Genomic DNA, 22,426 nt, shown 5'->3' on the forward strand with positions numbered 1-22,426 from the left:
CAATACTAGTAAGAAATGAGGAAATAAAAGAAGAAAGCCTCTTCCAGGCAGGCTCATTTCAAAGATCGCACACACACACACACACACACACACACACACACACACGCTGTTGGAGAAGGGGACAGGTCCTTTAGAGATGCTTAGCGGGCCCACACGTTTGATCTTATTACCAGACTGAAGCCCGGGAAGAGTGCTTCTCATTTTCGGCAGAGCCACCCCGGTCCCATACTCACTGATGGTGGCGGGTTTCAATTAGAAATACAGCCCTTCCATAGATCAGCCAATTCCTGCTAGAGAAATTAGAAACTTTTTTCTTTGTTCCCCCCTCTCTCTCTCTGTGTAGTGCAGAATATTTTGTCCAGACACTCACCGACAAGAGCGTGGTATGAACCACATTGAGCAGAGAAATTCAGGCTGGACAACATATTATTATCACAGACATGATGATTCACACCTCATTCAAATGATGAGCATTAAGATATATTCTTACACAGCATAGAGTTGTACAGTTTAATAATATTGATAATCATATTTACAAAGTATATCTGTATGAGCACAATCACAAACACAATAAAACTATAATTAATAATGCAGAGTGAACAAACAACCTGACAAATGAATCAATTTTTAATCTCACATTCTACATTAGCTTATAATCATTCGCTCACTTTTACAGCCACCCACATGTGGAATGCATCCATTTTACAGCCATCTTGTTTACTTTCACGTCTTTAACCCAATTTGCCACAAGCAACAATGGCAGGTCTGAGAAGGTTCTCTTCTGCTTGCTTGCTCTCAGAGATGACTTTTTCTCTAATGTCAGATGGAGGCCATGTGGTTCGTGGTTTCTTTTCATTCTGTGTCTGTGGGTATAGCAAGCTCAATGCTTTCGGAGGAAGACAACAATCCAGACAGCAGACCAGACTGAGATTTTCTGGATTTATCAATTCCACCAGACCTTGAACCTGAATCTCTGAGCTAACTCAACTCAACTAGTACCCTACCTTCAAGATTGGGTGGGGGTGACATCAATCAAATGAAATGGACCTTAATTCTCTAGTGGAGAAAAGCACCTTAAAATGGCATGCTGGACCACATCGGTGCAAAGTAACTGAAGTCTGAAGATATATTTTGACATATGATGAAAAGTCAGCAGTGGGATCTCCCAGCCCACATTTCCATGCCAGCGTGGAAACGCATGCTTAAATTCTCCACAGTCTCTAATGAAAGAGCAGATATCTAATTAAGGTCAAGTCCCTCCCACTGTAAACCCCCATCCCCCCACCCACACCCCTGAGTTGTCTGAACAGTGGGGTCTGCTTGTCTGGGGTTTTTTCCAACATAACTCAACATAATTGAACTTCCTGTTCCAACACGTCCACGGTTCAGGATTACATTTGTGCTCTAATAATAGGTGCATTAAAAAGTGGTGAATAAAATAATTTAATTTAATGACTGAATGCAGAAAAACAAACAGAGTGTTTAATTAGCAATTATGTATTAGCAATTATGTTTTGCACCAGTTCTATGTGCCTTTCCTTCCTGATGGAAACTGAATTCAGAATGATTTCCCTCAGTATGTTCCATGCACAGTTATTGATTGACTAGGCCATTTAAGCTGAGTACCCTGCTCATCCCAATATACATACATACATACATACATACATACATATACATATATATATATATACACACACACACACACACACACACACACACACACACACACACACACACACACACACACACACATACATACATATATATATATATATATTCTGTTCTGCACACACACACACACACCTTGCGGCTAGCGTAGTGTGTTCGGTCTGAAAGGTCCAATGAGCAGAAAAATGGTCTGTGTTCAGTCCGCCCTCACCTGTGGGGCAGTGGCAGTGTTAGGAAACGGAAACGGAAACAGAGGGTTGCCGGTTCGTAGCCCGGAATTGATCTCTTCATCGATGGTAACTTGAAAGCACGTTGTAAGTCGCTCTGGATAAGGGCGTCTGCCAAATGCCGTAAATGTAAATGTAAATGTAGCCCAAACAACTGAGGTGCCACAGTGAAGGTTCACACCTCTAATACACATGTATACTGACATTTATATATAAGAATAAGAAAGAAAGGTAATAAAGTGCTTGGTTGCATTTTGCTTTATTACACCAAGCCTTTCCATTACAAACCAACCCAACCCAATGTCAAACCGCAAACTGGACATTTGAAAATGTGTCCTCTGCTGGGGGGCAGTGGTGGCCTAGCGGTTAAGGAAGCGGCCCTGTAATCAGAAGGTTGCCGGTTCGAATCCCGATCCGCCAGGGTGCCACTGAGGTGTCACTGAGCAAAGCACCGTCCCCACACACTGCTCCCCGGGCGCCTGTCATGGCTGCCCACTGCTCACTCAGGGTGATGGGTTAAATGCAGAGGACAAATTTCACTGTGTGCACCGTGTGCTGTGCTGCTGTGTATCACGTGTGACAATCACTTCACTTTAAAACTTCAGCCCACCACCCCCAGTGAGCAGTCATGACAGGCGTCCGGGGAGCAGTGTGTTGGAACGGTACTTTGCTGAGTGGCACCTCAGTGGCACCTTGGTGGACCTAGATTCAAATCGGCAACCTTCTGATTACACTCTAAAAAATGCTGTGTTGTTTTTTCAGACTGCTGTTGGGTTGATTTAATCCAATTTGGGTTGAAAATCGGTCTTGATCTATAACCCAGTGGTGCTGGGTTGGGAATGCGGACGTGAAAGAGAGCATGCACGTCACGTCTTTAGTTTCTGAGGGGCAAAAAAAAAAACGATTCTGAGGGGCGAAAAAACTGTTTCTGAGGGAAAAGCTGCAGGGGGGAGGAGAGAGAAGAAATTTTTAAGTTTCCTGTAAGCTTCATGTAACACTGCTTAATATCTTGTGACTACATCGGTTCCACCAATTTGTGCATGTATTCACTCACACCGAGATAGGTAAAGAGATAGGTAAGGGTGGTAGTAGCCTAGTGGGTAAGACACTCGCCTGTGAACCAGGAGACCCAGGTTCAAATCCCACTTACTACCATTGTGTCCCTGAGCAAGACACTTAACCCTAAGTTGCTCCAGGGAGACTGTCCCTGTAACTACTGATTGTAAGTCTCTCTGGATAAGGGCGTCTGATAAATGCTGTAAATGTAAACTTTATTTTGCATATACGCTGTGAAAGTTTAATGTTGTATTTTAGAAGTATACATTTCTGTCTACTTTTGTCTGTTTTTCTCAAGTTTGGACCCTTTTAAAGGAATTTTGCTTGCTGTATATAAATATATATCTATATATAAATATATAAACAAAAAAGCTTGTTTACAGTGCCTAAAATAAAACCACATTGAATTATAAAAATCATAATATTATATAATTATATAATTTTATACAGCTGATTATAGACAAATTGCTGTTAACCTAAATATTCTCTTTTTGTCTTGTTTCTTGCACTATGTGCACTATGAGTCTTACTGAGGGTGACTCCATGGACATCCCAGTGGGAATCCTCTGCTACGAGGACAACAGTGCTGCAAGCCCAGCATTGCCACAACTCAAGTGGGCATCATCCTAGAGGGCAACCTGGCAATGGAAGCACTCAACAACCTACCTCAAGCAATGTGCCTCTTGTTTGGCTATACCTATGCACTTCACCTGCAGTACTTGAAATGCTTGAAAATGCTTCATTCAGCAGGTAAAAAGTGAGCTACCTCCAAAGGTTCAGAAGCTGAAGAATGAGCTAGCAGGGTAAGACACAATTATGCTTATAGCACAGCTCTTCATGCCTGTGTCTGGATTGTTGCACAATTACTTTGTACTGATTAGAGCAAATAGGCTTGCAGTTGTTCATTTTGTATATGATTCTTCTTGTGCTAGATGTGTCTAGTATTGTTTTTTTTTTTTTTTACAGAGGGCACATTTTAGAAAATGTTGGGCTGGACATGGCGAGGAAGAAGGACGCATACGCACGACGTCACTGGACAGGGGTTTAATACATACGAACAGGATAGACATGAACAGGATAGCTTTCTACAATTATATAATTATGCGAAGGTGAGCACGATCAGGGAATATTGCACAAGACTAACATGAAACTCCAGTCTGAACTCTGGACCCAGAGTCACCCCTGCCGGACCGGATCATGACAGTACCGCCCCTCAAAGGCACAACCTCCGGCAGTGCCCCACAAAACGGTCCATGAAAGGGGGGAGGAAGTCCATAAGGACGAGTGGCGGCTGTCCTGCACTGGCGGCTTCAGGCCCGGTCCAAAGCACGGCTCATCCGTGGGGGACCGACATCCTGTCCGCCATCCGCAGGCACCAGGTCACTCAGGGGTGCTCCCCCAAATATTTTTTTGGGGTGTGCAGTTCGGGTTGGGGGCTCCTTCTGAGGGGAGGGTGGGTGGGGAAGCAATGGAACTGGGTCCTCCGGTAGCCGGTGAGGAGGGCGGGCCAGGCATGGGCTGCCTCCAGAGGGGTGGAGCACCATAGAGCCCCCTGGTAGGCATGAGGACTCAGCTGGGACAGGCAGGAAGAGGGTCTGCTTGCCCCAACGGAGGCAGAAGAGGATAGCGGGATGGTCTGGCAAAGCCCCCATCTTGGCACCAGGGACGTGCAGTGAGAGAGGCTGCATGTTCCCAGTAGGAATTAGCCTGGAGTGCCGGGAACAGTCGCCGGAGGTTCCGGGACTGCCTCCCTGCACGGTGCAGGGAGGGAAGCTGGCCGTTCTGCCAGCGGGGACGTGCAGTGAGAGGGGCTGCATGGTCCCAGAAGGCACCAGTATGGGGTGCCATATGTGGTTGCCGGAGGCTCCGGGACTGCCTCCCTGTGTGGTGGAGGGAGGGAAACTGGCTGCTCTGCCAGTGTGCACCAGAAGGCACCATGCCGGACCATGGCAGGGAGCCAGCCCGAGGGACCGGGGCCGCCATGCCGGACCACGTCGGGGAGCCAGTCCGAGGAACTGGGTCCTCCAAGGGGAGGATACAGCTGGGCAAGAGCCCTGTGGTTGCCGCTGTCCATCCCGCCGCCTCCACTGATGGTACTGTTAGGGCTCCGAGGACGTAGCCCTTGGAGGGGGGCCTCTGTCAGAATTGGCTCCAGGTGATGGCTACAGCTGAAGTCAATTCTGACCACCTTTTAAAAGTCTGTGACTCCGCCCCTCCTGCAGCTCCGACATTTTAGTGGACTCAGTTGAGTGAACTAGACCTTCGTTTTTTACCTGGCAACCTATTGAGTTCTGGCAACTGCCACACGCCTGCGGGTTCGTTTTTGTTCTCCCCATTATTCCCCCTGTTTTCGGCCACCATGATGGGGTTTATTTGCGTTTCTTTAATAAAATCCCTCTTCCAGCATGTCCCGCCTCGGCGCTTCCTTCCCCTGTCAGCTCGCGATTGTGACAATGACTCTTATATCTTATTGATGTGTATGCATGTAATGAAAAGTCAAATGTCAAATTGTGTTTTTCTAAAGTTAATTTGTCTGACTTCAGTCTGATGCATTGTTACCTACTTTAGTCACAGTGTTTCTGTGATACAGTTTCATCCATATTCATAAAAATTGTCTTAATGCTGAGATGGAGATAGGAAAAACGTCTTAGATTCATATGGACAATTTTTTTACGTTTTGTCAGAAATAAAATTCCATTACTGAAGTATGTATTGCTGTAGAAACGTTTATTTTAGTAATTTTAATCACAAGTTAAATTACATTTAAAATTTTTGTTTAATTTCTGACCCATTTTGGGTTTCATTCAAACCAGCAAAATAGTCATTTTTAACTTATAGTTGGGTTAAAAATCACAACCCAGCATGCTGGGTAGAATGTGTAACCCAACTTGTTGGGTCAAAATAACCCAGTGTTGGGTTGGTCCCTTTTTGACCCAGCGCTGGGTTACCAAAATAACCCAAATTGCCTTGTTTTAAACCCAGCAGTTTTTAGAGTGTACAGGGCTGCTTTGTCATCTTTGTTATCTTTACTTGTTATACAGTGTTGTACTTGCTGTACCCTTGTCTTGTAGATGAGATGCTTTTACACCTCTGTGCCATGTAATCATAACACCAGAGGACTCTCTAAGTTCTATCTATTTTAAATGCATTCACATAGGGTTGCTTTAGCATTAATACACAGCAACTTCAAAACTGCTGCAACCTCTGCGCTTCATCTCAGCTCAGCAGTACACATTGATTTGATTCAATGAGCTAAATAGCTGCAGTGTGGTAGATTTTTTTATTTTTACTTTTTACATTTTATTGAAATGGTTCACCTGCAGCAGGGGAAATTCAAAATACTGTTCCATTTTCCATGACATCTACTATGAGTCCTAATATCCATCATCCTTCTGAGGATAAGGAGCATCTGGAGTGGGCCAGTTCCCCCATTAGTTTAGCGATTTATCAAAAAGTCTATGCTTGATTCTCACACTCTCCCTTAATTGAAATGCCAAATGAATCAAAGCCGTTAGATAATTCAGGGTCCAAAACAAAACCAAAGTAAATTCCTTTGTACAAGAGTGAAGGAAGCTAATGAGGCAGCAGCACTGTGGTAAATTGCAGAGACACGCTCTGCGTTTTTCCATTTTCAGCTGGAAGATAATTCTAACAATCCATACCCACATACACATACACACACGCCCACACACACTTTTAGCATCCACTGTCTGAAGGTCTGTGTTCACAATGTCAACCATCTAAACACCATAAACACATTAAGCCTCTTGTAGGAGTGGGATTACTAAGGTTGGCTCAGGTTCTGCGTACCTAGGGCTGCAAGATTTGGGGAAAAAGACATATTGCAATTATTGAGATCAATATTGAGATATGCCATTGCGATATGATAAAGGATACTTGCTTGTATATCAATGAAAAGTCGCCTACAAATTACTAATTGTGAAATGTTTAATTTCAAAGTGAAAAATACAAACTACTTATAACAACTTGTCACAGGGGGAATACGATGACGTAGTTGCAGACATACTTTCGGCGTGGGGATAAGCCGTCGTACCGGTAGAGGACGCTGGGCGAGCGGGGCAGGAGGACCGGGGACGCCTGGCCGGCGAGGAATGAGGAAGTAATGGACGCGCTGCAACGCAGCGGGGAGTCAGTTCGGGATCTTTGGGAAGGACCGGGGCAGAGGAGAACCGGAAGACGGCGGGTTTCAGGATGGTTCGGTATCTTTGGGAGGACGGGAGTAGGTCTTGGGCGGCAGAAAGGTAGGGGAGCATGGAATCCCGTCTTAGCCGAGGGGTCAGGTAGATTCAAGGTCAGGGGCAGGAAGAGGTTGGAGTCAGGAAGTTCCGGTCGGGGTTCCTTTCGTGGTTTCCAGGGGATCAGGCAATTCTCGAAGTCGTGGGCAGGCGAAGGTCGTATTACGGGAATCTCAATTATCGTAGGTCGTGGGTAAGAGAGCTAGCGTCTCTGGCGAGTAAACTCATACAACTCATTTAACTCATACAAAGAGCGGGCGTGTCTCCTTGGTGTTACCTCCCTTTTATACTTGCCACCGCCCGCTTCCATTTCCTCTTCCGGGTTGCCATCTCCCAGGCTGGTGAGGTGCCCTCTAGCGGGCTGGAGGCGCGTTGGCCATGACAGAGCCCCCCCTCTTAGGCCCGGCTCCTGACGGGCCCGGTAGATCAGGGTGTGGGTCGGAGAGCCGTTGCGACGCTGCGGAGACGGAGGCGGAGACTGGGGAGGTTGCAGAGGGGATGGGTGAGCCTGGCGGAGGTGGGAGACACGGAGGACTGGGCCGATGCGGCGAGGCACTCGGAAGGGTCCACGTTTTTGGGGACATGGCTTGGGTTGAGGGGTGTGGCCAAGTCGTCCCATAGCGACATTCTGGGGACAAGAATGATTCGCTGCTGTGGCATGTCGAGGGTTGTGGCGGACGCATTGGCGTCCCCACTGTTTAATGGTGCCTGTGGTCCAGTCAATGTGGGGTTCGTGGGCGGTCAGCCAGGGGTAACCCAGCACGATGGGGTCATGGGGAGTCGTGGTCAGATAAAAGGTCATGGTTTCGATATGGTTGGGCTCAAGGCAGATTAGTAGGGGTTTGGTTTGGAACAGGACCCAACCCGAGCCCAACGGGCTTCCATCCAGCCCCCTGACTGCACGTGGTGGGTTACACCGGGTGACCGGGAGCTGGAGTTGGGTGGCCAGGTCGATATCAATTAGATTCATGGCTGCTCCAGAATCCACCAGAGCTTGTCCCTCATAACGGCCAGGTTTGGGTGTCCTCCAGCAGATGGTGATGGGAAACAAGCAGTGGGTGGTAGAGCAGGGGGAGGCTTTGGTGCTCACCAGGGGGCTCTGCGCCTGGGGTGAGCAGGGAAGGCGAGCTCGGCCAAGCTGCATGGGTTCGTCGACGTCCAGGGGGGGGCGGAGTCGTCGGAGCGTCCGGCCAACGTGCTCTGGGGGCACTAGGGAAAGGGGCGTGGTTACGCCGTTCTCGGCCGCGCTCGGCGAGACGTCGATCGATGGACGTGGCCAGCGTGATTATGCTGTCAAGCGTGGTTCCCCAATCGCGATTCACCATCTCGTCTTTCACCGCCTCGTGGAGGCCTTGGTAGAACGCGACGGGGAGCGCGGTGTCCGTCCACTCACTGTCGCTCGCCAGGGTTCGGAATTCAATCGCGTAATCACTTACGCTCCGATTTCCCTGGCGCAGCGACATGAGCCGCAGCGACGCAGCGCGCCGCCCGGTTTCGCCCTGGAACACGGTCTGGAGGCGGTCCAGGAAGGCGGGGACAGAGAGGCAGACCGGGTCACGTCGTTCTACCAGCGGCGTTACCCATTCCAGCGCGCGTCCCGTCAACCGGGTAATTATATACGCGACTGCCGTCTCGCCATCGGGAAGGTGTGCGGCTTGGAGCCGAAGTATCAGACGGCACTGGGTTATAAAACCGCGACATTTCTTGGGGTTACCGTCGTAAAGCGGTGGCGGTGCGAGGCCCGCCAGTGCAGACGTAAGTGGGAGTGGCGGGGGAGCCGCGGCCGCGGAAACTAAATGACCGGGTCCACCAGGTTGAGACTGCAGCGCTTGGATCTGCGCCGACAGACCAGCGAGTGTGGAGCTAACCTGAATAAGCGCGTGCTGCTGCTGCAGTTGCATGTCGCGTTGGTCCTGGATCGTGGCTTGCTGCAGCTGCAGGGACGTGATCAGCTGGTCCAGTGTCTCCTGCATGGACCCTATGTCCGCTACGTCAGGAAATGGCCCGCTCTTACTGTCACAGGGGGAATACGATGACGTAGTTGCAGACATACTTTCGGCGTGGGGATAAGCCGTCGTACCGGTAGAGGACGCTGGGCGAGCGGGGCAGGAGGACCGGGGACGCCTGGCCGGCGAGGAATGAGGAAGTAATGGACGCGCTGCAACGCAGCGGGGAGTCAGTTCGGGATCTTTGGGAAGGACCGGGGCAGAGGAGAACCGGAAGACGGCGGGTTTCAGGATGGTTCGGTATCTTTGGGAGGACGGGAGTAGGTCTTGGGCGGCAGAAAGGTAGGGGAGCATGGAATCCCGTCTTAGCCGAGGGGTCAGGTAGATTCAAGGTCAGGGGCAGGAAGAGGTTGGAGTCAGGAAGTTCCGGTCGGGGTTCCTTTCGTGGTTTCCAGGGGATCAGGCAATTCTCGAAGTCGTGGGCAGGCGAAGGTCGTATTACGGGAATCTCAATTATCGTAGGTCGTGGGTAAGAGAGCTAGCGTCTCTGGCGAGTAAACTCATACAACTCATTTAACTCATACAAAGAGCGGGCGTGTCTCCTTGGTGTTACCTCCCTTTTATACTTGCCACCGCCCGCTTCCATTTCCTCTTCCGGGTTGCCATCTCCCAGGCTGGTGAGGTGCCCTCTAGCGGGCTGGAGGCGCGTTGGCCATGACACAACTTGAAATGCCCAGTGCTTTCAAAATACAATATTCTACAAAATTAAATAATCACAAAAAACTCTTTACATTACTGTCGCACGACAAACCCTGGTAAGGCTAAACAACTATTTTGATTATATTTGGCCATTTTAAAATCCCGTATTATAGTTCTTACGTTTAACCAAAACGTTGTTTTGAGGCTGACTTGAACACTTTGCTAGCTTAGCTAAGGTTAAGATTTGTAAACTGAGGTAAATTTCTTTAGGAAACCTTCAAAGTTTGAGAAAAGTTAACTAAACAGCTAAGAACAGTCTAAATAGTTAATGCCTATGTTTAGCCAAAACGTTGTTTGGAGGCTGACTTGACGCTAGCTTAGCCTAACATAGCTAAGGTTAAGACTTATAAAACGGTATTTTATAATGGGCAAATATATTCAAAACAATTGTCCAGCCTTACCTATGAAATGTAATCCCCCGGGATCTGGATTTGGAGCGTACAGCAGTTTGTACAGCCCTAAGCAGCACAAGAGTGAGGCATTTTTATTCACTTCTCTCCATAGCAGAGCCTATCGCAATATGGCGGCAACGTTGATGTACAATGCAGCTCGTCATGCAGCGTCTACCCAGATGTCTATACGAGTTACAAATCTGAGAATCGAAAGTCATGTGACCAAACACGTCACATTCAACTAAAGTGAGACTTCAGTCAGCTCGCAAACTTTGAGAGAATGAGTGATATGTTGCCGATTCAATCCATGTACTAATAATGTAAATAGCAGCTTTTTGCATTCATGTAATCGCACAGACTGACATTGAGATTACGATTGCGATTAGATTAATCGTGCAGCACTATGCGTACCAAATGTACAAAAGACATATGCGGTATCAGGCAACTGAATAGAGTAGCAGAGGAGTACAGAAAGAATGACGAAAGTCAAGTCAGGGAAGGCATTTATTCTGGCCACAATGCTAAGCCACATTTACAAAAACACATCCAGATCTGCTTTTAACCCATCACCGTTGGTGAGCAGTGGGCAGCCATGACAGGCGCCCGGGGAGCAGTGTGTGGGGGCGGTGCTTTGATCAGTGGCACCTCAGTCGCACCTTGGCGGATCGGGATTCGAACCAGCAACCTTCTGATTACGGGGCCGCTTCCTTAACCGCTGGGCCACCATTGCCCCCCAAAAAATCAGGGGAGAGCACAAACGCAGTCCCCCACTACCAGAAATTATGCAAGATTCAAGATTCCCACGTTTGGGGAATACGTAGGGGTCAGCACAGTGGCTGAGCCTTGCCCTGGGTGAACCGCCTTCTTGATCATGGAATCTCCCCTGCCAGGTAAGTATCAATTAATAGATTAGTGTATTATTGTGCATTAATAATAGTAATAATAATGCAATATTAACACAATCAACTTGGCTTAGATCTGGGTTTTTGTAGGGATTTTGAGAAAATACTTCAGATACCCTCCATTCACATATGTGTCCATCGGTTGGCAAATTTAACTAATTTAATAGTAATATTAGGTGACTATTTAAAATCTATATATGACTTCTAGCAGCATGAGAACAGCTCTCCAACAGCCAACACAGCAACCACAAGTCAGTCAGGGTAAAGGGATCAAGTGGCACCGAATGTTGACCATCAGTACTGACACAGCAAAACAGTGGGTGACACTTCTGCTATCAGATTCACTGCAGTTATGAAATAAGAAAATTTTATTCTGGAAGTGGTAAAATCCCCACAATGCATTTTTTGGTTGTAGTTGTAGTAATTTTGGCCCTAGCGCTTCAGAAGGTACAGATGGGCAAAGTGGGAAATATACCTTCAAATTCCCTCAAAGCTTATAGTAACTTTTCAGAAGAACCGCCAATGACACACAGGCCTATACTTGATCAGACATGGCTAAATTCTGTACTAGTCAGGTTCGCCAGCCGCTTGAGCTCCCCAAGCCTGTGAGTCTGACAACATCACATGAGGGTGTGCAGCCGCTTCCACAGGCCAATGTGAAGCCACAATTTTGGATGCAGCAAAACTGTGGTTGGTACTTCTACATACCAAAATAAGAAGATTGTGGAAGTGGATAGACAGTGGTGGTGGGCTGTCTGCAAACTGTCTGAATGTGAAACTAGCGGTGAAGCAGCAAATAATAAACCCAATTTGACTTAATGATATATAATGACGTAAAAAGGAAACATGTTAAAACCAGAGCTCATTTAAAATTCTTGGCTCAAAGTAAATGGGGGGGTTGAATATTTTAGATGAAAGAGAACTGAAATGTCATGTAACACTGTGAGATGAAAGCAAATAGAAATGTTTGGGGATAAGCACTGCAACTCAGACGTCAGAAGCAGAACCTTTTTCTGTCTCTCTCTCTCACACACACAAAGAAACATACCATGTGGGATAAAAACATCAGCAGTAAGTATCAGACAAAATCTGCTGGAACTAATATTCCCTCACTACTTTAGATCCATTATTCAATTTCAAACTAGAAAATTAATGTATTCCTTATAATAATTATTTCTTGAAGAAATAAGGAAAAGCAAGATGGGCTTTAATGAACCATTTACATGTGGGTTAATAAAAGAAACGGTAATAACTCATGTCCATTCATTGTGAATGTTTCAAGGCCACACTGACCCCCGCACAGTGCAAACCCCCAAAATACCTACAACTAGCAAAGAACACTCGCACAGGTGGCAACAACAGGTCAATCTTCAGCAAGCAGCCATTTAGAACCAACCCAATAAAAGGAGACCTATGACTGTTCATCCTTCTGTTCCTTATTCTTGCTACAAAATCTTTGCCAATATCAGTCCTGTTCCTGGTTTCAGATGAGCTCATATGTACCCTGAAGCAAGCTCTATAGCGGTTTCAGTACTGGTTCTACTGCAAGCTGGACACAACGAAACTTCAGATGATTAGTTTGTGTTATGTTGTTGGCTTGCAAGATTTACTGACGGGTTGAGTCAGGTCAAGAAAAGGACAAATACCAAATTCTGCTGACAAATGGGGAAAAGTACATAAAGCCAAAAGACATCAGAGAAACACGTCTCTTCCTCCAAGTCTGGAGAACAGGGATAGAGGGACCAGCAGAAAAAGAGAGATGGAATAAGGGAGAAAAGGGAGAAGGAATTTGAGACTCTGAGAAGTTGCATGAGGGTCAGTTGTCAGATTGAGTCAGAACTGCTCCCCAGCTCCCTACCTGACACACACACACACACACACACACTCACACCGAGCCTTCATTGTCCTTATTATAAGAAGGGTCTTATGTTCCTGAAAACAGCTGTGCATTCTTGAACTACCAACGCCCAGAGAAATCTTCCAGGGTTCAGAGAACACAAAGTACAACACAGCTCTACAAACAGTAAAACTTCCCCTTTATAAACCGTTCATTCAGTGTGCTGATAAATACTAGTAAGGTCTAATGGGACAAATGACATCTGAAATGAAGTGTGTTCCTTATCAGGTAAATAAAACTGGGAGATTGTGTTGTTATTGACCACATGGAAAAAACAGGCTCGTTTGTGGAGAGCAGGCAGCCTGATGGTCAGTAAAGGCCATGTTGCCTCCATCACTGCATGGAGATCAGTGGATCTCTTTGTAGAGAAGCATTTTAACTTTCACTCTGGTGATTATTATTGTGATGTAAGTCAGTTTTCTGGGAATGTTTCCCTTCTAGCCTGTCACGTTATGTTAAGTCAATCAGCAGTATTTTCATAATTGTATGTTGGTCTTTAACACCTGCAGTAGGTGTAGTGTGCCCTCTGCTTTTATTTCTAAAAAAAGGAAATATAAATGGAAATAACTATGGAAATCATGGATCTCTTTGTAGAGAAGCAACCCGACTGACTCGGGGACCGGAGAAAAACATTAACTCAACTGTCGGCACAGTTGTGCTAAAGTGTAAGTGTGTCAGTTTTCCAAGCTCCTTGGGAAAAGGGTTTATGTGCTGCTCCATCGGCAGGGGATTGCCGAAGAACTACCAATTAATGGGCTTTCTTCCCAGAAATTTGAATCTGGGTCTTCTGGTTCATAGGCGATTGTGTTACCCACTCGGTTACTACTACTGAACAACAATGTTTTTTTATTGATACACCAAGTTCAAACAAGATTTCATGATGCCATGCACCCAAACAAGGCTCCCTGTGCCTGAGGCTGCAAAACCGCCCCACAGCATGATGCTCCCACCACCATGTTTAACCGTGGGAACTGTGTTCCAAGGGTTGCAGCCAAACATTGCCAAAGTTGTGCCTATTTGCTGCCCATGTCAATCCACCATTGCTTCACTCCAGTTGTCTCTTTTTCCTTTTTATTATTTATGCCACTATAACAGCCCTCTCTGTGGTCAGACGAGTGAATTACTGGCCTCTTACTGCACAGCCAAAAAAAAAAAAAAAGATCAATTTTTGCCGAAGCTGTGACAAATGTCGGCAGCGTACCCTAACGTGCCCCTCCTTGACGTATGCATTGGTCCGTGGTAGCCTTAAATTTACAGGAATGGTAAAGCAGTTCCACAACTGGTGACAGTGTGTGACAGGAAAGTGAAGACTGAACTCTAACAGCTGCACTTTCCAAAATGCTTTGAAACCTATCAAAATCCTGCTGCGTGATGATTCTCTGAGCAGTTTACTCCACAGACATAAATGTGGAAATTTATGCAGGCCTGACGAGAGCTGGGTATCATTCAAAATTTTCATTTCAATTCTGGCATAAAAACTATTCCTTGTTTTTTATATTGGTTAGTCAATGGCCTGTTGCACTTGCTAAAGAGCACCTAAACTAATGATCATCATGCACTCAATTCAATACATTTTAACTTTCACTCTGGTGATTATTATTGTGATGTAAGTCAGTTTTCTGGGAATGTTTCCCTCCTAGCCTGTCATGTTATGTTAGTCAATCACCAGTAACTATAGATCTCTACACAAAATGTGCATTGCATTGTTATATTTTGTTATGTGCACCATGTAATGTGTATCATAATAATAATTATCATTTTTGTCCAGCATATGGCCTTTCTGACTAATTAAATCGCTATAAATCAACTGTGCTTTCACTGAATACCGTTCCATCTGAAGCCTGTTTAAAGGAGTCCAGCGAATAAGCAAATGGACTCAAGACATTAGGTGGGACGTTCAGATGCTGCTAAATCAACGTAATGTGATATAATGTGTTCAGAGAAATACACACACTGACCAGATACACAACACCCCAGGCATTAAACTATTTGCTTTTATTTGTTCTTCATTCTTTAATGGCTTTAACACATTTGCAATAATGGTACAGAGAAGACATCTGAAGTACTGACAAGTGACCCTTTTAGTCCAGTGCAGCTGTATCAGTGAACACATTACAGCTCTGTCCTTGGGGTTGTGGCAGTAAAATGGTTCAGCTATATAGTGCTTAATGTAATGCAAATGGTCAAGCATCCATTATTGACAATTATGATCATGATTAAGCTCTTGGGACTTCACAATCACTGCCAAACAAATATTCAGAGACCACAAAGCATTCTGTTAAGCACATACAATCAAACACCAGACCAGAGCTGGACCAGAATGGTCAACATTCACCTCTTACTCCAAAGCCTAGCTGGCAATTGGCTGATTTAAAAATAAAAGTGATTGTCATTGTGAAACACTGCCACACCGCACATGGTGCACACAACGAAATGTGTCCTCTGAAATTAACCCATCACCTTGGTGAAACTTGCTCAGTGAAACCTGAGTGGTACTTTGTGGGCTCCTGTTGAGTACCAGCCAACAGGGAGAAGAAAGATCTGTTTGCACCAGTCCAAGATGACAAAGCAAGGCTATTCTGCCTTTGTGGACATCTCAGAGTCGAGTGGCCTAAGGCCAGTACAGTCTAGGTTTTTGGACAGCTCACTTCTGTGCCATAATTGTGTTTGTCTTCACAATTGTCAGACAGTCCTCTCCTGCATTTAGCCCTGTTTGTCCTTTTTCTGGACATCTGCCTTTTGTCCACTACTGTCCACAGTGAGATCTGTGTGTGTGTTTCAATGTGTGCAAGTCCTTCAATCTTGAAGATAAATGCTCCTGTGATGCTGCAATGTCGGGAAGCTGGAATGGGGTCTTTTATTACAGAGATTAGGGGTCAAAGGTCAGACACATTGCTGTATTGAGATGCATTCTTCAGTGCTTTACAAGCAGAAAGAGACAAAGAGAGGGCTAGACAGGGGAGTCAGACATGAATGGATTTAAAATTCCACTGGATTTTACTCAACTCACATTTTAAAAAGATCTTTGGGACCTAACATTATACATGCAACGTATAGCAATATATATCAGCAATTTATTCATCTAAAATTCTATTTTGTAATCTGTGACAAGCAATGGGTCTGCATAACACTGAGTGAAAAATGCACACAACACACACACCTATGTTTAATAACCCACATCATGATTAATGAGCTGTTAGAGCTCCAACACTAAATCCCATTCCCTTAACCATCCTACACTGCACTGCAACAATCGGTGGGCTCAGCAAAAGTCCTAAAACAGCAATTGAAATGTTTAATATATGAATTCCATTGGTATGACTGATCTGAGTTCAGTTATATAATATCCTCCTGATTAAATTCTTTGTCAAAGAAGATGCAGGCACAAGGCACAACCCTTCACCTGAACAACACTCGGCAGAATATGACGATGACAATAACATAACAACAGGAACAAATTAAGCTCTGTTGTAACATGGCAGTACGTTAGATAGACGTCAAACCCACTTTAAGAAACTCAGACAGCTCAGCCAAACCATGCGTAGCACAGGTTGGGAAACCTTTGGCCAACTGGCAGCAGTAGCTTCTCTGCCTATTCCTGTCATCGGTGCAATGGTGAGGACAAATGACAGAGGTACCAGACTCGGAAGCAAGGCTATTCTGCAACGCATCATGAATCTGACAGCCTGGATAAATGTGACTTGCTACTGTTGGGTGGAAAGTTGAAGCAGATCCTTGATTAAACTTGTCAAAATTCTCCCTCCTTTTCAACACACAGTATGTAGTTTTTCCTCTTTTTTTTTTATCTGTCTCTTGTTTTGTCACTGGGAACAGAGAGTACATTGATCAGCAACATCACCTCCTGATGCAATAAAGAGCGAGACCGACAGAGTGGCATCTGAGCTAAACTCAGCCAGAGATCATTTCAGGGTGTGAATGTGTGAAGGAAGTGATTTATGAAAAAGTGTGTGTGGTCAGTACATCAATACTTTGGCTCTTCCCTATGATTTGACTCCATCTCCTGCATCTTAGATCAGTAAAGCAATACATAAAGCATGGTCCCAATAAATACACACACGCGCACACACACACACTCAAAATAAAGCAATGGTATACAATATCTTAACTCGCTGATCACCATCACAAACATGCAGCAGAGAACATACACTTGCATGTGTATAGACAGGCATACACATACAGTTCAAGTAAAAGATGTATAACACATTTTATTGGCAAACATTATAAAAGATCACATAATAAAACACAATTGTTAATAATAATAATGACCTTTCATCCTCAATCTTTAATGCCACACCCAGCAATCACGACCATACTTAGAACAACTCATTTATACATAATGCATCCTAATTATGCTGTCAACATTAATTTCCTCAGAATCCTATTAGTGCCTGGCATGCCCCTTCACACAAAAGCCTTTAATTACTTCCAATTGAAGCGTGTTGATGAAATTAGAGCTTCTGAGACCTGTTGATTTCTGATGGTTCACACAGGAGGCTCAGAAAGCAGAATTCCAAGTGTGACTTTCACAAGTTTTTACTTACTCAAATTGATCATATTTCCCTAAAATACCTATTTTATATTAACATGCGCCTAACTTATTTCAACAGACTGTTTTAGCTTGCTGACCACTGGCAGGACATTGGATGTGGATTATATATTGAATTGTATTGTGACAGTAAAAAAAAAGTTGATTTTCTGCAATTTGAAATCAAGACACGACAGTGCTGTCACTTACAGAACTGATGCAGACCTCTTGTCCAATTTGTTCAAATAACTTTCTTAAAATGTGCTTCACCTAACAAAAAGGTGCCTTGTTGTTCCATTTGTTTGTGTGTATGTTACCAAGGAAGTGTTTTTAGCCATTTTTATACTCAGCATAAAGCTAAATCAGGAGCTAAATCAGATAAGTAGGACAACACTGACAGCTGTGAGCGGGAACTTTCCATAAACAAACACACACACACACACACACACACAGGTCCCATCAGATTTTGGTATCATGGTCAGAGAGATTAACTGAGAAATGCTTCAGGCATTTTCCTATAAAAATTCACTGTACAGTGTTGTAAAATGTAGACTCTATAAACAAATAAAGCTCCGATAATCAACTACACAGACAATTAATATATTTCTGTATCAACATACAATTATCACCAAACAGTTCCACTCTAGTGGGTCTCAGAAACAGGATGCTTCATATTTGCAACAAGAATGGTTGGCCTTTAGCCAGCAGACCCACCTAATGATTATATTCTGATGGAGCTCATGGTTAACTGGTATCCTGTTGCTGAGAGGGGTATGGAGTATGCATAGTCAAGGAGAAGTGCACCTTCACACACGCACACACCTCTGTTCATTCAAGACTACAAAGAGTATAAAGCTTTTTTATTTTATGTTGTACACAGACATATGCATGTGCACACACGTAAAGTCAAAGGGGTCTTGAAAAGTGTGTGTGTGTGTGTGTGTGTGTAAGTGCGAGCGAGAGAGAGACAGAGAGACCAAAGCAGTGCACATGAACAGACAGATCTGTGAGGCGCCTGTAAGAGCTCTGCCTGGGAAGGTATGAAGCTCTGAGTTTCAGATAAACACTCCAGAATTTGCCCACATCTCCTGACCCAAACTCAGCTATACAAGCAGGCCTCTGTAAACGAACACAGAGGAACACAAGGAATAAAAAATGCTCTGATGACCAGCGTGTTGCAGCATAGCTAACAGGACTTGTTCTAACAGGTCCGACAGAACAGTGAAAATAGCAGAACAGAACAGAGTGTTCAGAGGTATGGAACGTTTTCTCTGTACAAATGTGTATATAGATACAACACGACAATCCATATACCTACTGTAATTGGTGCCAACGATCAATCCGAAGCAAAACTGGTACTGAAAACCCTACAGAAGTGCATCTGAAACCTCACAGCAGCTGTATGTGCAGGTGTGTGACAGCCATGTGAGTGAACATGATCTAAATTATACTGTTTTTTCCCAACAAATTCCACCATATCACACCCATTTTGTAAAATGGAAAGGAATAGATCAATAAAACTGCATAACTTTTGAAGTTAGTCTCATTAGTGATTAATGTTACCAGCCAGTGTGATCATGGTTAACAGCGCAAAATAAACTTCAACCTTAAATGGTCTTAATAGATGTAGTTGGCCTTCATCATGAATTCACAAATGAATTCATTTTATCTACATCATCTCCCATCTTAAGTTTCATGACTCTTCCTTCCGTGCTCCCAAATATCACGGCACACTTGGTGGTTATATGGTACAATGTCTGAGGTCATGTGAGTAAGTATGCATTTCTGTTGCATGCAAGGTTGTGTGTGTGTGTGCATACCTGTCTGATTGCGTGCATGCTTGTTTACACAAATGCAAAGAATCCTGTGTGCCTTTTGAAAGGCTCATACAGTCCCCTACGATCCCCGATCTCCCACAGAGGGCGCCGCTCTTATCTGGTGAAGTCGCTTTATCTGGAGGACAGCAGGAAGCTCCATCCCACACTACCGAAGGAATTCTGACAAGAGCTAAGCTGCTGGAAGCCTCTGGAGCTGCTGTGAGCTTAGAGAGGTGTTTGATATGGTAGAGCTTCTCCCACCATAGGGTGCTGGTGTGCGCATGCATATGTGTATTTTGCATAACAAAGCAGATTCATTAAAACCAATAACTGTTTTTAACACCCTAACAAATGTAGTCGGATAAGCGGAGGAAGACGAAGACAAATGTAGTGGTCAGCTAATCCACTTCAACACATCTTGCCATGTTGTTTGACAGCTCAATGAAAAAGGTCAGGTATGTATTTTACTGCCAGCGTGGGTGTTTTGTGGACATCTCATCAATAATTAACGACCAACTTGGAGAAAATCCATAACAATCATTTACAATAAGACTCACAGCTTCTCACCTAAAGAGAGAGTGAACTATTAACATACAGCCAGATACTGGCATATTCAAGGCTCTTGAGCCTCAAACTTAAACACTTATCTCTGAGAAGCACGCGATCATGTTCGCATTCAGATTTGTGCTGCCATTACAGGACGACAATTTAGCAGCTTTGACCTTCTAAATAGCCTTCAAGAAAAGGGCCTATGCATATTTTTTCCAGAGAAACTAAAGGAACGATGCAAGAACTTTAAACATGGTGTGCAGTGTCAACTTTCATCAAATATTCCATGCAATGTTTTGTTGACTGTGGAAGGGTATTTGGGCCAAATTAGTCATTAGTAAAATGCAAAAAAGATGGATTTATGGAGAAAAGCATTTATTTCTTGAAGGCCTACTGGAGAACGGTTGACATGCTAAAAAATATTTTACGTTCATTAAAAGCTTCTGTGCCTCAGCCTTTACTGCAGCAATAAAGCATCTGTTGTCCCACTATCCAATTCTCCGGCCACACCAGTGTCACAGCCATTCATGAAGAGTTCTTGGGAGGCATATTTTTCAAGACATCCTCCGGAAAGTTTTCCTCTGTGTGTGTTACTTATGGTTCCAGGTCACAGGGTTGCGCTTTAATATGTAATGTGCAGGCTCTTTGGGCCCTTGAGCTGGTTTTACATTAAAACTCAATAAACAGAACGGATGAGTGGTGGAGAGGAGCCAGCTTTAATTTAGATTACAATAACACACAAAAGAGAACAAGTGACGGGAGAGGAAATGGACCAGGAATTATTTGAATAAGGACAGGGTCCTCCAAACAACCTAAATAGGTTTTTTTCTTTTACACACACACAAACACACAGACACACACACACCAATTTACAACACTGTCAGGACTCAGCAGTGATACGATGTTGTGAAATATGAGTGATTCACACACAAAATGTATGGCTTCTGTGTCTTGAGAGGAAATATTTTTGGTAGTTTTGGGTCACCATTACAGATTTATAATTTCGATACAGGATCATTCTAGCTCACAATATTATTTGAATGATTAAAAAAAGACGCCACAAATAAGGGTGCACACTAATGCCCACCACACTCACACAACAACACCCAGCAGGCCATTATCCTGGGAGTAAAGCATATCCTCCAGGAGAAAGCAGAAGCCGTGCCCTGCTGGGAAGAGTGAAAGTAAGGGGTGGGGAATCAGCCCTTTTGTCCTCTCGGTTAAGCACATGGGGAGAAAAGCCCTAAATCCATTAGAGTCAAAACTGAGTTTCGTCCCACGCACGCACACACGCATACTTTGTGCCTACATGTTTATAACGTTAACAAAATTTTTAAACATTTTTCCAACGCACGCCTCTCAAACATCAACTCAAAAAAGACACACCCACACATACAGCCTCCTGCTGAGGAGAAGTGATAGAGGAGAAATGGAGAATGAAAACAAAAGCCTCATGAGAGAATTGAAAAAGAAGAGAGAGGGAGGAGCAGGTGGGTGGGGTGTGGAATGGATTTAAAGAAGCAAATGAATCACAAAAGGTCCCTGCAGGAACTTTTAAAACAGATTACAGCTTTCTTCATGAACTATGAACACTTTCTTCATCCTCCAATCTTCTTCCATTGTCTCTGTTGCCATGGAAACCATGGTAGGTCAAACCTGACGGCTCTGCACGGATTCAGCATCAACCAATAGGACGGTCAAAAAAAGAGATTTTAGCTTTTTTTGTGAAGTAATTAAGTCTTGGGACCTGGCAACGTGTGATTTAATGAATGAAGGAATTAAAGTGAAGAATTTGATACAGAAATTAACTAGGCATACACATACATGTCTATAGACTCCCACAGAACACACACACTCACACACACTCACAGTCAGCCACTGGAACCTGCCAATGGCCTTCATTACTTCATTACTGGAGAGCTCCTTCCCAGACTCAGTCCTCGGGGTAGTCAGCAAGTACTCTGGATTGTGAGGGAGGCTCTTCACACCACTGACATAAAGTCAGAGCAGAGAGCATGGCTGTGGGTTATTTATTAGTTAAAAATGCTTGTGACCTCTCACTGACACATTTTCAGATATTTTTTTTTCATTATTATGCAACATTCTGAGCATCACTGCCATAAAGATCAGCAAATGTCATTATTGTCATTGCATATACAGTTAATTCACAGTTTATACAGTGAATATATCCACCAGAACAATATGAAAATATATCCTGACTCTGCCCTCGAAGGATGAGTGCATGTAAGGACTGAATCAGTCTTCAACGAAAGAAAAAGCCATGAATGGGAGAGTAAAGGGAGTGTTGGGGGAGGCCACATGTAAGCAGCACAACTAATAATAAAACCTCAAGTTCAGGGCAGCCAGTGATGGGCATCACACAGCAGAAAACATGCTGCTATAAATACAGC

At 44.5% G+C, this 22,426-nt stretch overlaps 1 protein-coding gene and 1 non-coding gene across 3 annotated transcripts in view; both read right to left on the reverse strand.

Annotated features, from left to right (window-relative positions):
- The window catches only part of plxdc2b (plexin domain containing 2b), a 95,435-nt gene that overhangs the window by 70,290 nt on the left and 2,719 nt on the right, over positions 1-22,426 (reverse strand). The gene's annotated exons all lie outside the window — the stretch shown is intronic.
- On the reverse strand, positions 11,047-11,202 carry LOC114784978 (U1 spliceosomal RNA). The gene has a single exon (XR_003748979.1). It is a non-coding gene; the product is annotated as a U1 spliceosomal RNA (small nuclear RNA).

Source organism: Denticeps clupeoides, chromosome 2, assembly GCF_900700375.1.
Source record: "Denticeps clupeoides chromosome 2, fDenClu1.1, whole genome shotgun sequence".
Lineage (NCBI taxonomy): Eukaryota > Metazoa > Chordata > Actinopteri > Clupeiformes > Denticipitidae > Denticeps > Denticeps clupeoides.